Genomic DNA, 14,020 nt, shown 5'->3' on the forward strand with positions numbered 1-14,020 from the left:
AATCAACTCACATGAAACGTTTCTATCTATATTTCTGATACGAACCGCTAAGAACTGTTTCTATGTTTCTGGCTATAACTTGAGGATCTTCGAGGGATCTTGTTGGCAAAAACGGTCATTACGGCTCTCTATCGTCAGGCATTTGATAAAAAAAAGGGCTAACCTAAAAATATGTGGCTCTTTATGTCTTCTTTATTATCACCTAATGTAGTAAGTGAGGATGCAGTCTAAGACGGCTGGCTTACCTGATATTTATGTGGCAGTTAAATTTAACCCATACCTTTAATCGGTTTTTACGCGGCATCGTACCCGAACGCTAAATCGCTGAGTAGCGACAAAGATGTCGCTAAAGTGTTTTATGGCCACGACTGAATCCCACCAGAAAAAAAACAAATTTCAACCGCAATTTGTAATATTTTAAAATTACTAAGCGTACGCAGAAGTCTATGATTACGTTATATGATTTATCAAATAACGTTGTGAAGTGTAATGGCTGCCTTTTCACCAAATGTCCCGGACATAACTGATGGAAAAGTAGCCTTGTTACCTAGTTCGTTAACATGAAATTTGGCTTACCGATAGTAACTTACTTCATGTTACGTATAGACCGTGTGGCCTAATGGATAAGGCGTCGGACTTCGGATCCGAAGATTGCAGGTTCGAGTCCTGTCACGGTCGAATTAATTTTTATTTTAATATAGTTTTGTGTACGTTTTTATTAATGATTATGTATAGGTTACAAACTTCTATACATATTTTACAAGTTCTACAAACATGCAAAAATGTTTTAGATATTTTGTGAGCTTTAAACAAAATAAAAAGACAGATATGTCTTTTTCTGTACATTGAAAATATTGTGTGATTTTTTTAAAACACAAATTCAGGCAGGACCTTATGTAATGTGTAAGGTGAAACTTGAGATGGCCCCCGGGACAGCCATTTGCGATTGGCAATGTTTACGTGATCGAATTTGTCAAATATTGGGTACTTGAACACACCTATTACCTATAAAAGTAATTGTGAAATTTGTGAATATAAGTTTTTTTTTTTACTTTAGCCACTACGGTATCAGCTTTTAAGCATTGGCATAAATACATAACACATACATAAATATAAATTAAAGTTTAAAACATATAGTTACAAATATAGTATGGCAAAATATCTTCGTTGATGGAAGAACCCACGGGAATCGCGCCCGTCCGACATCTGATAAAAGTTTCCAGAGTCTAAAAGCTCAGCTGTCAAGGAGTAACAGTGTATCGCTTTTACTTTCGGTGACATCCCCAATCTCGTGATAGTATAGTGCTATGCGTGCTATGTGACGTTTGCTTTATTTTGAAAATATAAATAAGTGGGTTATTTCTTTTTACTTTATTTAATAGAGCAATCCATAAGTATACACATTTAGATAGACGTTTAACTGCAATAAGATTTAGAAAAAAAATAATGTATTAATTAAACATATCCACAAAATAAAGTGTTGAAAAAAGTATATTTGTGATTTTATATCTAACTAGCTGTTGCCCGCGACTTCGTCTGCGTTTGATTTTGTTCTTTGATCTGGCATTCAATTTAGCTTTAGTTCTAAAAAAAATTTAAGTATTCAGTATCGCAAAGCCTTAAATGAGGGGTTTGCAGCTGTCGGCTGAGGATTTCTATCCTCTATCTCCAACCACATTCATCAGATCTACACAAAGTTTGGGCAAAATTAAACACATATTACTACCTCTATAGTACAAAAATAATTATTATCGGTTATAATTTTTTTGGTATAAATTCGAGTTTTGGTATAAAATCGTCAAACACTTTCATCTCCTCTACCAAAGAAACCAAGCATAATGTCGGAATAAAAAGTATCCTTTATTACTTCTAACACTTCCAAGTATATGTGTACAAAGTTTCATGAGGATCGGTTTAGTAGTTTTTGCGTGAAAGCGTCACAAACAAACTTACATTGACATTTATAATATTAGTATTGATATTCAAGAACTCTATATCTCTCATAACTTTGTGAAAAGGCTATAACGATTGGAATAAATATATGAAATTAAGTTAAGGTGTTAAAAAGGTGATAGCCTAGTGGGTCAGGCTTTGGCTTTCCTTTTGTGGAGACCGAGTTCGAGCCCCGGCACGCACAACTGACTTTCGGAGTTTTGTGCTTTAAACGGTAAAGGAAAACATCGTTAGGAAACCTGCATGCATGAGAGCTCTCGATAATGTTCTCAACAGAGTGTGAAGTCTACCAATCCGCACTTCGCCAGCGTGGTAGACTACGGCCTAAACCCTTCTCATTCTGAGAGTAGCCCCGTGACCTATAGTGGGCCGGTAATGGGTTCTGATAACGTTTTGCTTTCCATGAATTCAGAACAGAAAAATACCTAACGATGCCAGTCAACCAGGTACTGTGTATAATGTGGCACAAAACTACAAAAACCTTGTAATTGCAAGGTCTGTAGTTTAGATATCACTGTTTTACTTATTATAGTCCATAAATGGTGTTTAAATCTATAGTTGAATTAAGTAACCATAATAACGTTAGTTAGGCGGCTCTGTAACTTTTCAATCTGATTGATCTGAGAAAATTGTTACTGACAAAGCTTAGTTTAACGAAGCTTTCGGGGGCGACAGAGTAGAATAACTGTGGAAATCCAATTCGCCCGTGATGTTAGTATAGAACATACTATTTGTGTCTACTACATTTACCTACATACGTGTTTTCTATTGTTATGAAATATGTCATAACAATAGAAAACACATATGTACGAAAATACAATTTGTGTTATATTACTATTCATTAATAGAAAAGTACCTACTTACCTATGATTTTATAATTTATGCGATAAAGAATGCAGAATATATGCCAACGTTTCTTCATTTTCTTAAATTCCACGGGAACTGTTTATTCCGTTTTACCCTTCATCTGCCAAACGCTTCGAGATTCAAGACCGAATAATAAATAATTAACCTAATACAAAATCTTCAGATGACGGATTAAATATGGTAGTGATATTCTTATCTATAGGTAAGAGTAAGAAAAAGATAGCACTTGTATACTATTCAATCTCCCATGTGATAATTTAAGCATTAGGTTGAATTTCGGACGTTAAGGTAAACACACGTCACATAGTAAACAAAATAGCCTTTTTAGTACCGAAATTCTTATAAGTATGTTGCTTTGCTTACGAGATTTATACACAAATAATTAAAATTGAAATATCTGCACGTATTTCGAAAAACCTACATATTTCATTCGTTCCACCCAAATAAACGTTTTAAATAGGTTTTTGAACGGGCTAAACTTTGGAGCAGGATTTTCAGATATACGGTGACACTAGTTACAGGTGTTATCTATCCTCTTTAGGCTTTCTTTATTTTGGAAAACTATCTAAGCGTAGCAATAGACTCATAAATTCTTTATGAATGGAGGTTGAAAGATTGTAAGGAAGACCCATGTTTTTAATTAGAGTATTAATATCTGCTGTAAGACATAAAGTTTATTTGTACAAAAATACCTATTCAGATTGTTTAACACCTTTAGGGGTTTATATAAAAAAAAAAAAAAAAAATATATTCCACTACTATTACATTAAGAATTACATATAACATTCACTCACATAATTAAACTACATAACATAATTAAATTTATACATATTTTATTACTTTACAATAATTTTAATTCTTATTCGTTGTTACTTGCGGTAGAAGTCGCTTCTCTGGGGTAGCTCTCCCCCAGCTCTCTCCATCATTCTTTAGGGATTTAGTGAATAAAAATAATAATAATAGAAATTGTACTAGGATCAGGAAACATCCTTGACGGGTAAATAAAAAAACAGAAAAAGAACAATAAGTTTGTTAGATTTCCCAATATTAATTGAAGTAAGCGAGAACAGAAAACACGATAAGTACATTAACATCGAAAAATAAGCAAGTAAAATGTAAACAGTGTAAATGAAGATAATGAAAAACCATACAACAACACGGAATACCGATCGGGGGAAATTCTCTCAGCCACTGCTTGGTGTGGTCGCGGCAATTACTCACCTCACCGCCTTCTCTTTGTGGCCTCCACAGCCTCATTAAACTTGACACCGCTGGATACAAACTTTTTCTTTGAATATTAGCATCTTTAAAATGATCCTTCTTTATTAGCTTGCCACAGTTGATAAATCAATCGGTTTTTACAGACTATTGCGACTCTTCCTTCTTATTCTCTATTGGAATTAGTAGTAATGGCTTTTTGTGACAGACCATCCGGGCAGATAATACCTGGCTTATTTCTGCCGCCGAGTAGAATTGCTGTGTTCCAATTTAAAAGGAGTTATTGTTGTTGTAGTTACAGGTACATGAGGCTTCACACCTTGGCCTTATTTTAATTTACGCAGAAAGGTTCTTTGTTGGACGAGTTCGTTGCATGCCCAACGAAGTCTTGATCTGTTTATAGGTTTGTTGTGTATTGTTGTTAAACCCAAGTCAGCTTGTTATTGTTCCACGGCAGTGCACATGCCTCCTCTAACGGGACAAACTTGCCTATTGTAATAACCTTGAAGTGATAGTGAAAACGGGGCCCACGGCTTAACGTGCACTCTGGCGCACTGGGATAGAAAGCACCAAGTGCCTAACTACGGGCCAAATTTCTCGATCAGTAGGCTGAAAAGCTAACCACTTGATCGAAGCAGTTTCCGACTCCCAAGTATTCCCTAGTATTATACTCCCAAGTAAGACTCTATTATTTTAGATTCATAAGTATAAAGTTACGTTTCAAGAAGATATCATTTTTATCTAACCAGCCTATAGATTCATTTCATATTATTTCATTTCAACTGTGATTATTAGACCTACTGCTGGGCACCCTGCTTTCATAGGAGGTGTACAGGGGTACAGCTTAAATGTAGGTATCACGCAGCTTTGCAACTGGTGCCAGTGAACACGGCAAAAAACCGACATTTTAATTCGAACAATAATAAAAAAAAATCCAGACACTAAAAACATTTATGTTCATTACAGAAACATTTTCCAGCTGTGGGAATCGAAACCACGGCCTTGGACTCAGAAAGTAGGGTCGCTGCCCACTGTGCCAATCGGCTGGCAAATCCTGCCTGAGAAGCGGATGAAAGGTAAAGACCAAATTAAAGCTTTGCAGTTGTACATCCCTCCAGTTAAACAAATTGGATCGGCCGCACGACCAAAATTGAAATGATGCTAAAACGTATTAATTACGAAGCAGTAGCACTGTGGTTTTTTACACTTTGGCCTCCATTCTAAGACAAAATAGCTAAACTCCCGACGCACATCTCTAACTTTCCGGGGTTGTGTGCGATGGAAACACCGTGAGCTAACCTATCTGTAAGTCCCCTATAATGCCTACCAATCCGCACTTGGCCAGTGTGGGTGGCCTAAAGCCTGAACCCTCTTCATTTTGAAAGGAGACCCGTGCTTTTTAGTGAACCGGTAATGCGTTACAACTGATGATGATGATAATTCAAGAAATCTTTTTTAGGTAAAAGGTCATAAACCTTTCAAATAAACGTTTACCCTAATTGTAAGACTTTCTACGCCTGACCTACTCGAATACATGTTGCGGCGTTCAGATAGTAATCGCACCGTATTCAGGCTAGTAGATGTAACTTTTAAATATACATGCTTCAAAAGAGCTAGGTAATGAGAATATCTAGATGTTTTAATGTACGAGTATATTATAATTGCAGGGATAGAGGTTAAATAAATCCCGATCATAGCTTAGGTGGCTTCACGGTGATTGCGGCAATTATTCACCTCGACGCCTCCCCTTTGCAGCCGGCTTCTGCCACTGCTTTAACGGCCCCGTTTAATTCCGACACCTAAACAAACCAGAGCTCCATATTTGCTTCCAAATATTGTCTTAAATACATCGTATGTATAAACAAAATAGTTAGTATTATTAAGGCTAGCTAGTAAGGCTAGCTTCTAAATGACTTGTTGTCTAACACGACGTAGTATATACACGTTACAGTAGTAGTAGAGGTTTTAGGAGTAGTAGTAGAACATTTTTAGTAGTAGTAGAGTTTGACAAAGGCAAGGGAAGTAGCGCGTGGTTGCCGGTGTAATTTGGCACATGAGGCTTTAAACCTACGCCTCAGGTCGATGAACCCAGGGCGGCATGTTGCAGGACGTGTTCCTTGCATTTCCTGTGAAGTGTTGCTCTGTTTATAGGCGATGGTTTCCACTTACCATCAGGTAGACAATCTGCTTGGTGCTAATGTTACTATAACTCATATTTCTCAACAAAATACGTGCGTGTAACAAGTTTAATGAAATTGTTATATAATTTGCATTGAATCATACACAACCTCGAATACTTACTAATTTGAATTTTTGATTTAAAACGCTACCTGAATCTCATATCGTCCGCACTACCGTGATAGACGCTTGACGCAATGGTGATTTTGTTCATGTAACTCGTGTACATCGGATAAATTAAATTCGGGATGCAAATCCATCAGCTGCAGTTATTTGATAAAACAACTGCAGAGTTGGCCCAATAACATATACATATGTATGTCATATATATATTATATGTACTTTCATATCGGTATGCTAGAGTATCTACATCCATTTATTTTCATTTGACAATCTCGTATTGTTTTTACAGGTTTGGTAAGGTCTACCACGATCATTGAGTATGGATTGGTAGACTTTACAAGCCCTTAAGAACATTATGGAGAAATCTCAGGCATGCAGGTTGCCTCACGATGTTATAAATACGTTGATTTGTAGTTACGTATGCCAAGTCCCATTAGGTTTATCAAATATAAATCCAGGTAAAGTATTTTATGTGATTTTTCCTTGTTATTCAATATAGTAAATTGTATATTTTACATGCCCATTCCCTTCTGTTTTATTTGTTTGTTTGTTTGAAGTCTTTATTGCACACACACATTTTATACAAATTAAACACAAATACAGAAGAAACTTCGAAAATAAAATAGAGCGTGCAAAGGCGGTCTTATCACTGAAGCGATCTCTTCCAGACAACCTTTTACGTTAGGAAAAATGAAGGTTTCAAGTTAAAAAATATATGTTTTGTTTGGGGTTTCACAATACTGTATATATTTATGTATTATTGATATTATTTCTTTATATTAGTTATCAGTATCTATATATTATATTATAAGTTTATTATATGTTATATGCAAATATATGTTTATTTATATGCACCACCTACCTCTCTTCTTGAGCTATGTTTAACGCCTTTGGTTGCCTGGAAAAGATCGCTATGTAGCGATAAGGCCGCTAAATTGTATACTTTTTGTTAATTTTTTATTTACAATTGTTCTATATGTTTATGTGGTGTACCATAAAAGTGTATTCATTCATTTTAATAATTATGTTGGCGAAAAATTACCGAAGCAAACAAATAAAAAACTGAATGGGTGGATTGTATTTCAAATAAACAGTCCAAAAAATAGTCACCGTGCTAGTTCTAATATCTGAAATATCTACATGTAGTTTAGCCTATTTTAGAACATAAATATTTATATACCCGGCTTAGTACAAAGGTTTAACTTAGTCTTTTTAAACGTTATTGTCTTTTATTATAATTAAATATTCGTCCACCTAACTAAATTTCAATTATTATTTCCATATTGAAGGAATTCTATAAGGGTTTAAAGTTTATGAGGATTTCGTGAAAATCATGGAGATGGCGGATCGTACAAAATCTGTAGAAAAATGTTCGTAAGTCTATTTCATCTTATTGTATGGGATTCCAAGGTTGATCCTGAAAAGCAAAATTACCGAAAAAAGAGCATGGGGGGTCAAAGAAAGAAATTATTCGACCATATAAGACCATCACCATCACCATCATCGTACGATTTTTCACCGTCTGACACCGAACTCCTAATGGTAGTAGGATCCAGAATCATCACAGTAGTCGCAGTCTTGGCAATGATGGTCATGTTACTGTCTTTTATGTGTTTTAGTTGTATTGTTATTGGATAGAAGTAGGCGTTACTTTGCTATGTTACTTTGATTTTACAATGAATAATAGTGAAGTAGAGATGTGAATTCATTGAAAAGTAAACATCTAAGGATGCTTCGGTTTCGGAGCGAAACGTGCGTAGAGCGTACATTGTCGAAGATCTGTTTGGTGTGGAGTACTTATAAAGATTCAATAAATTATAAATTACACCATACAGATTCTCCTACTTTTCGCGGAGTATAGGAAATTAAGCTTAATTGTAATAATAAGTTGTACTGTTGTTGTAGTTTGAATATTAATTCGTTTGATGCCATATTATCAAGCCTTTACCATAGAAATCTTAATAGCAGTGTCTTGTTACTAAGGTTTCTATGCCTTAAACCAACGCTGTCTACCATTGGGGGGTGGCTATTCCGGTTCCACAGCGGAGGTCAGTAAGCAATAATACAATATTGCACTTTATATTGTTGTAACAAACATTTCTAACAGAAACAAAAGTGATGAAAATCCTAGACAGTTTTTCGGTGATTATGAACACAACTTTTATGTTGTACGTGCGTAGAATAGCAATTTCTCCAATTTGTTGCAGACATTCTTTAATAGTAAAAGTAGCTACTAAGAAAATAAAGATCTGATCCCACTTAATGAAAATAGTAATTAAATAAAATAACTTTGAAAATACTCTTGCTTAGACCAATTCCAATGCCTTTAAAACCTTATAAGAAACTAATCTAAAATTTACGAAATTCTATCTACAACGTATTCCTATTATTTTAATTTCACATTATACGTATTTCTCAAGTGTATTACTTTGATTTGTATTTTATAGTCCTAATTATTGAATTATTAAATGTTTTTATATTTTATAATTATTTGTAATTTAATAATTCGTTAAATACCTAATGCTCGCCGCCTGAAACAACAAATTTGACACTTGGATTTGCTGTCGTACAAAAAATCGAGCAATTTAAAATTTGTGCAAATTGATTAGAACTGAGAGGTATAATCTTGTATTTACCAGAGAGATAATATTACCAAACTGCATATTATTTTTAAAAAAAAATTATGACATTCCAAAAGACAGCACTATTACAAAGTTAGGTTCTCTTTTGATTACTATTTCAATAAGACACGGTCATTTAGCTAATGAGCGCGCTCTAAAGTAAATAACTTGAACAAAGTCTGCGTCAGTGAGATTCAAGCAACCTTTAATACTTAACAGACTCGCCGGTACTTGTAAAAAATAAAGAAAAATAAACTTTCTTCTAAGCAAAAAACTTAGAGAACTCATATAGACTATGTCGCATGAATAGTTATGTAAAAATTTAATATGTATATCAATAAGTTTCTATAAATGTTGCGATATCACCTCCATAGTCGACTCTGACTTTTGAATTTAAAACTTCATAAGAAAACCGTTTAGCCTTCATTTCTCAAACGGGACTACAATTAAGGCTTTTACATGATTAATTGTTATTTATTTTTCATCAGTGCAAAGTTTCCTATCTAAACTTGGCGTTTATTGTTAAAATATACAATAAATGAAAGGACAACTTCTAAAAGGGCCTAATGGACAAGAGGCCATCGATCAAATGACAAAGAAAGTTTTCTCAATACAAAACAATTGACGGGTTCGAAATTTTCGTTAGACGTATTTTTTTCCCTTTCATTTGACTATGTCGATCGGTCTTCAAAAGAAACTTAGTTGAAAAGGCTTTATCAGTCTCTTTTTTATATTAAGATTTTATTGTAAAATTGGTAAATAGGTAGGGGTTTTTTCAGCAATTTAGTAAGTACCTATTCAAAAAACTTCATGATACAATGATAAAGATAGTACGAAATTATAATTATGAAAACCGTCCAAAAACCTTTTATTTCAGAGCTAGTTTTTTGTTGTTCATCAGGATGACAGCGATCTCTATGCAGTTTAATCAAGATTGATTAAGCTTTCAAGCCTTGCACATTATTTGATAGATACCAACCATCACTGAATTTTATTGTTAAAGATATCTGCAGTTGAAGATATCGAACAACAATATACAACAAACATACAACATACATACATACAACAATACAAGCAAACAGGCTTTATAATATTATTAGAACCTGTTTTTTTTCCCATATTATTTTATGTTATTTCCCATTTTTTTTTTTAAGGTACATACGAGTATGTATCATAATGGTCACTTTATACCTTAGTAGCTCGGAAGGATTTAAGATCACTAATGTAAAAAGTTTTAGTCTGTGGTATTAGGTTTCCACGTCTCCTAATATCACTGTCGTAATTTGCGCCTGAAAAGACTCGGAAATCTAATTTTGGCCAATAAGCCATTTAGACAACGAAAAGAAAATCAGCAGCCATTGCGTGGCAGAATATTAGTTGAGTCGGTAGTGGGTTATATCGGAGCCGCAATATTCGGTGCCCCCCGAATCAGCGATGGAATACTTCGGGCGGCTTTCATTCGATGGCAATCTCTATGCTAACAGCTTGCGATTCTGATCTTCGTTTAGCGAAATGACCGCAGTCACCCCGCTCCGGTGACGTTTATTCCTTACACGTTCACTCCCCAAAGTTTTTATGGACGCAGCCAACACTCACCCCTGTACCTATTGAGATTTTTTTTGGACAACGTAATTCCCTTTGAGCCGGTAATATCGAATTTATCCGTAAAATACTGCAAGTTTTATAATAACACAGCGTGACATGGAGATTGCTTTATGAAATTGCTAGTTGTATCGGCGATAAAATCTTTGCGAAGCGACACGTTTTTTTTTTGTTTTGTGCTTTTTACAAATAAGTTCAATATTGACGGTTTATTTTTTTAAACTTTAGTAAAGTATATGCCATGAGTCTAACGGGAATTACTCATTTAATTGTTGTTTAAGCATACAGCTGATTTAACAAACGTAATTTAAAGTATTATGTTATAAATATATCTTTTTTTTTACTATTTCTCTCATAAAGTCAAATTATTCGCTAGTTAAAGGTTTATTTCATCGTTATTCGGCAATTAAACCAGATCTTTGTGCTATAAAATAAACTTAAATATCTGTATCTATTCATCCATCCAAGGTTCTAGACCGAATATTATAATGTTACAAATAAGCAATTTGTTTCTGCTTTAACATCTAAAATAAAGCTTGAGAAAAATTATTATTTTTCCCGTTACAAACATATTTTACCTTAAAAACATATATATCGCTTGCTTTTAAATACTTGTATATTTACTATGTGATTTGTACTTTTGACTTATTATTAATAATAATTAATTATTATTATTAAGCACATACAAGATTATTGATGGTCCGAATTGATGTTATTATCATAATGAATATATTATGTTATTGATATAGATATAGTTCGTGAAAGAATAAGAATGAAGGGTCAAAAGCAGATGGTCCGTTTTTATAAAAATGTTGGAGGGTTGTGAAATATGACACACTGTTATTTCTTCGCACACCCGGTCAAGAGTTATTGCATTCCATTATACGTTTTCTCTATCTAAAGGAAGCCATTTTCACTAAAGGGGAACTAAACTGTCTAAAATTTATTCCGCTTATCATTTTATCGCCAGCACGGAAATATCAAATTCCTAAATCATTTCAACGTTGTAAGTAGTTTAACCGACATTCAGAAAAGGAAAAGATATCTGAATGAAAAGCGTACATTTTGTCCTTTTTTCGCTTTGCTTTCGATTAAAGGTATGTAAAGTAGTTAATACTTACGAAAAGTATATATTCATATGTAATATCATATATTATTTCTAATAAAAACGAATTAATAAACGATGAGTATTTTGTTTGCAAATATTATTGCAATGGCAATGCAAAATTAAAGCAGCGTGATGGTTCTTAAGCTTTATATCCCAGTTTTTAATTAATGATATTCTGCGGTGGAATATTAACGACTGTCCTTCATTTTTTGGGAAATAGTTTCCAATTTAGGCTAATTATATATAATTTCCTAACAGTAATTGTATCTGACCTTAATACGGGTTTTGTAGTGGCCAAACCATTGACTCCTTTCGACATACTACGCAGCGTGAGAGACTGACAATAGGCTCACTGGTTTGGAAGGGAATACCTTATCTTTACGTCATTGTGTCCCGTGTCATGTAAACGCGGGCCTCCGGCTATAGCAATATTTCATATCTGGAAAGATCAACCAAGTAAATTACGTATTTGAACATTTAAATAAAATTTAATTCGGTTTATACATTTGATGATTTGAGCTAAGTTTGAATAAATACTTTTCCCGGTATAGAAGGTATTCTATGACAATAACAAGGTTGCTTGGAAGCATCCGGCTCCGCTTTCATCTCTCACAAGATAGAAAAACGAATTTCAAAATGTAAAATGTAAATTAATTGTTGATGTTGGAAAAGAGCAACTGTTGAGTTTCTTGCTGGCTTCTTCTCGGTAGAATCTGCCTTCCGAACACGTGGTAGATTCACTAGAAACAGACAGACTTGACGTTCCAAAAGTGCTTATATTAGGCCTACTTGAAATAAATGAATTTTGAATTTTATGTCCGTCTCCTGGATATCTTTACGCTAACTTATATACTTATTTTTAATCGCCCAAAACAGTTAACTGAAACAGGCTTTTCCGGATTAAAAATTATACTATTTCCACTCCGGTTGCAAGCTAGGTATATACTATGTGACAAATGTCAAAAACGATGTATTGGTTGAGCCTAAAATAAGTAATAAGCAAACAAACATACATACTTTCGCTTTTATAATAATAGTATGGAATTTCTTCAAATCTTTAAAGGACGAAACAGATTGATACTGAAACAAGAGGAATACAGAAGCGGTATTTCATAAAAGATTTTTAAAACGGAATACCTTCAATATTTCAGCCTTCAAATCTCAATAAATCGTCTAGGCGTGGTAACGAGCTCACTGCGGCGTAGTCTCTGCGGATACGTATTTTATTGGATTCACTGAAACGTTTTTCAGGTCCGGAGGATTATTTACGAGCGTCTGCGAGCGAACTGCAGAAATGCAGATGGACGTGCAGCTGTAACCTGCTTACGAACCTTAACGGCACTATTCAGAAACATTCAAGCGTTACGTAAAATGCCTTTACGTAAATAATTTAAATGGGTTTAAGTGAATTCCGTTCGGTTCAAAGTGTTTTCTGCCATTTTCTTATTGGAAATGTAAGAAAAGTGATACTGAAATTTTTATTACCTCCGCACTTCGAGACTTTATAAGCATATTTGTAAAAATGACTTGTCAAACACCGTTCATTTTACCTATATATATTATAAGAAAATGCCCGAGAAAAACTCACCACAGGTAATGAAAAAAATAAACCTCAACAAAAAATATGTATTATTGTTACAGACTTAATCTCAACAATAAATAAAATTGAAGTTTCTAATCTGTTGACTAGAATTATCAGCCCCGTTTTAAAAATTAAAATAATTGGCATCGATAGATAGTCACCGTGTAAAAATTTTATTCATCAAGAATTTATCGCGTTTAGTACGAAAAAAAAACTACGCCAACTCATCTCTGAAGGATCTGTTTATTAGTGAAAAAAGATTACTCGTTGGCCTTAGGTAATATACTGTGATGTTTTGTTCAGCTTCCTTTATTTAGACTTGCTCAGAGGTGTAGGTGGCGGTCGTGATTAAGAGGAGTGGGTACCTGCCACCCTATTTATAGCATGTCGGAATCGCCCTGCCTGAGGCGTCGGACCAAACCGCAGGGGGTTACCGCCGATTTTCCTATTGCACCTAAAATATCCAGGTGCACTGACTTTAACTCGGAACGCGATAAATATATTGTCTTTCAAATGTCGCTCTTTTACACTAACTTTGCATTACGGTACAATGTTTCTCAAAGTGATATTTCAAGTGTATTTTAAATAACCTTCCTTACTTCTTTAATGTTATTATGCGAAAGTGTATTTTTGTTGGTTTGGCCTTTCTTCGCTTCAACCTAACTAAGTAACCAATCAACTAGATTTTTAGAATTAAGTTAGCTGAAAGAACGGAGAGTAAAATAACCTACTATTTATCCTAGGTAAACAACGATTCCTACGGGGAAA

At 34.3% G+C, this 14,020-nt stretch overlaps 1 non-coding gene across 1 annotated transcript; it reads left to right on the forward strand.

The window, feature by feature from the left end:
• Positions 1-605: 605 nt before the first annotated feature.
• On the forward strand, positions 606-678 carry Trnar-ucg. The gene has a single exon. It is a non-coding gene; the product is annotated as a tRNA-Arg (tRNA).
• The last annotated feature ends 13,342 nt before the right edge of the window (positions 679-14,020 follow it).

Source organism: Pararge aegeria, chromosome 10 (genome assembly GCF_905163445.1).
Source record: "Pararge aegeria chromosome 10, ilParAegt1.1, whole genome shotgun sequence".
In the NCBI taxonomy this organism is placed as follows: domain Eukaryota; kingdom Metazoa; phylum Arthropoda; class Insecta; order Lepidoptera; family Nymphalidae; genus Pararge; species Pararge aegeria.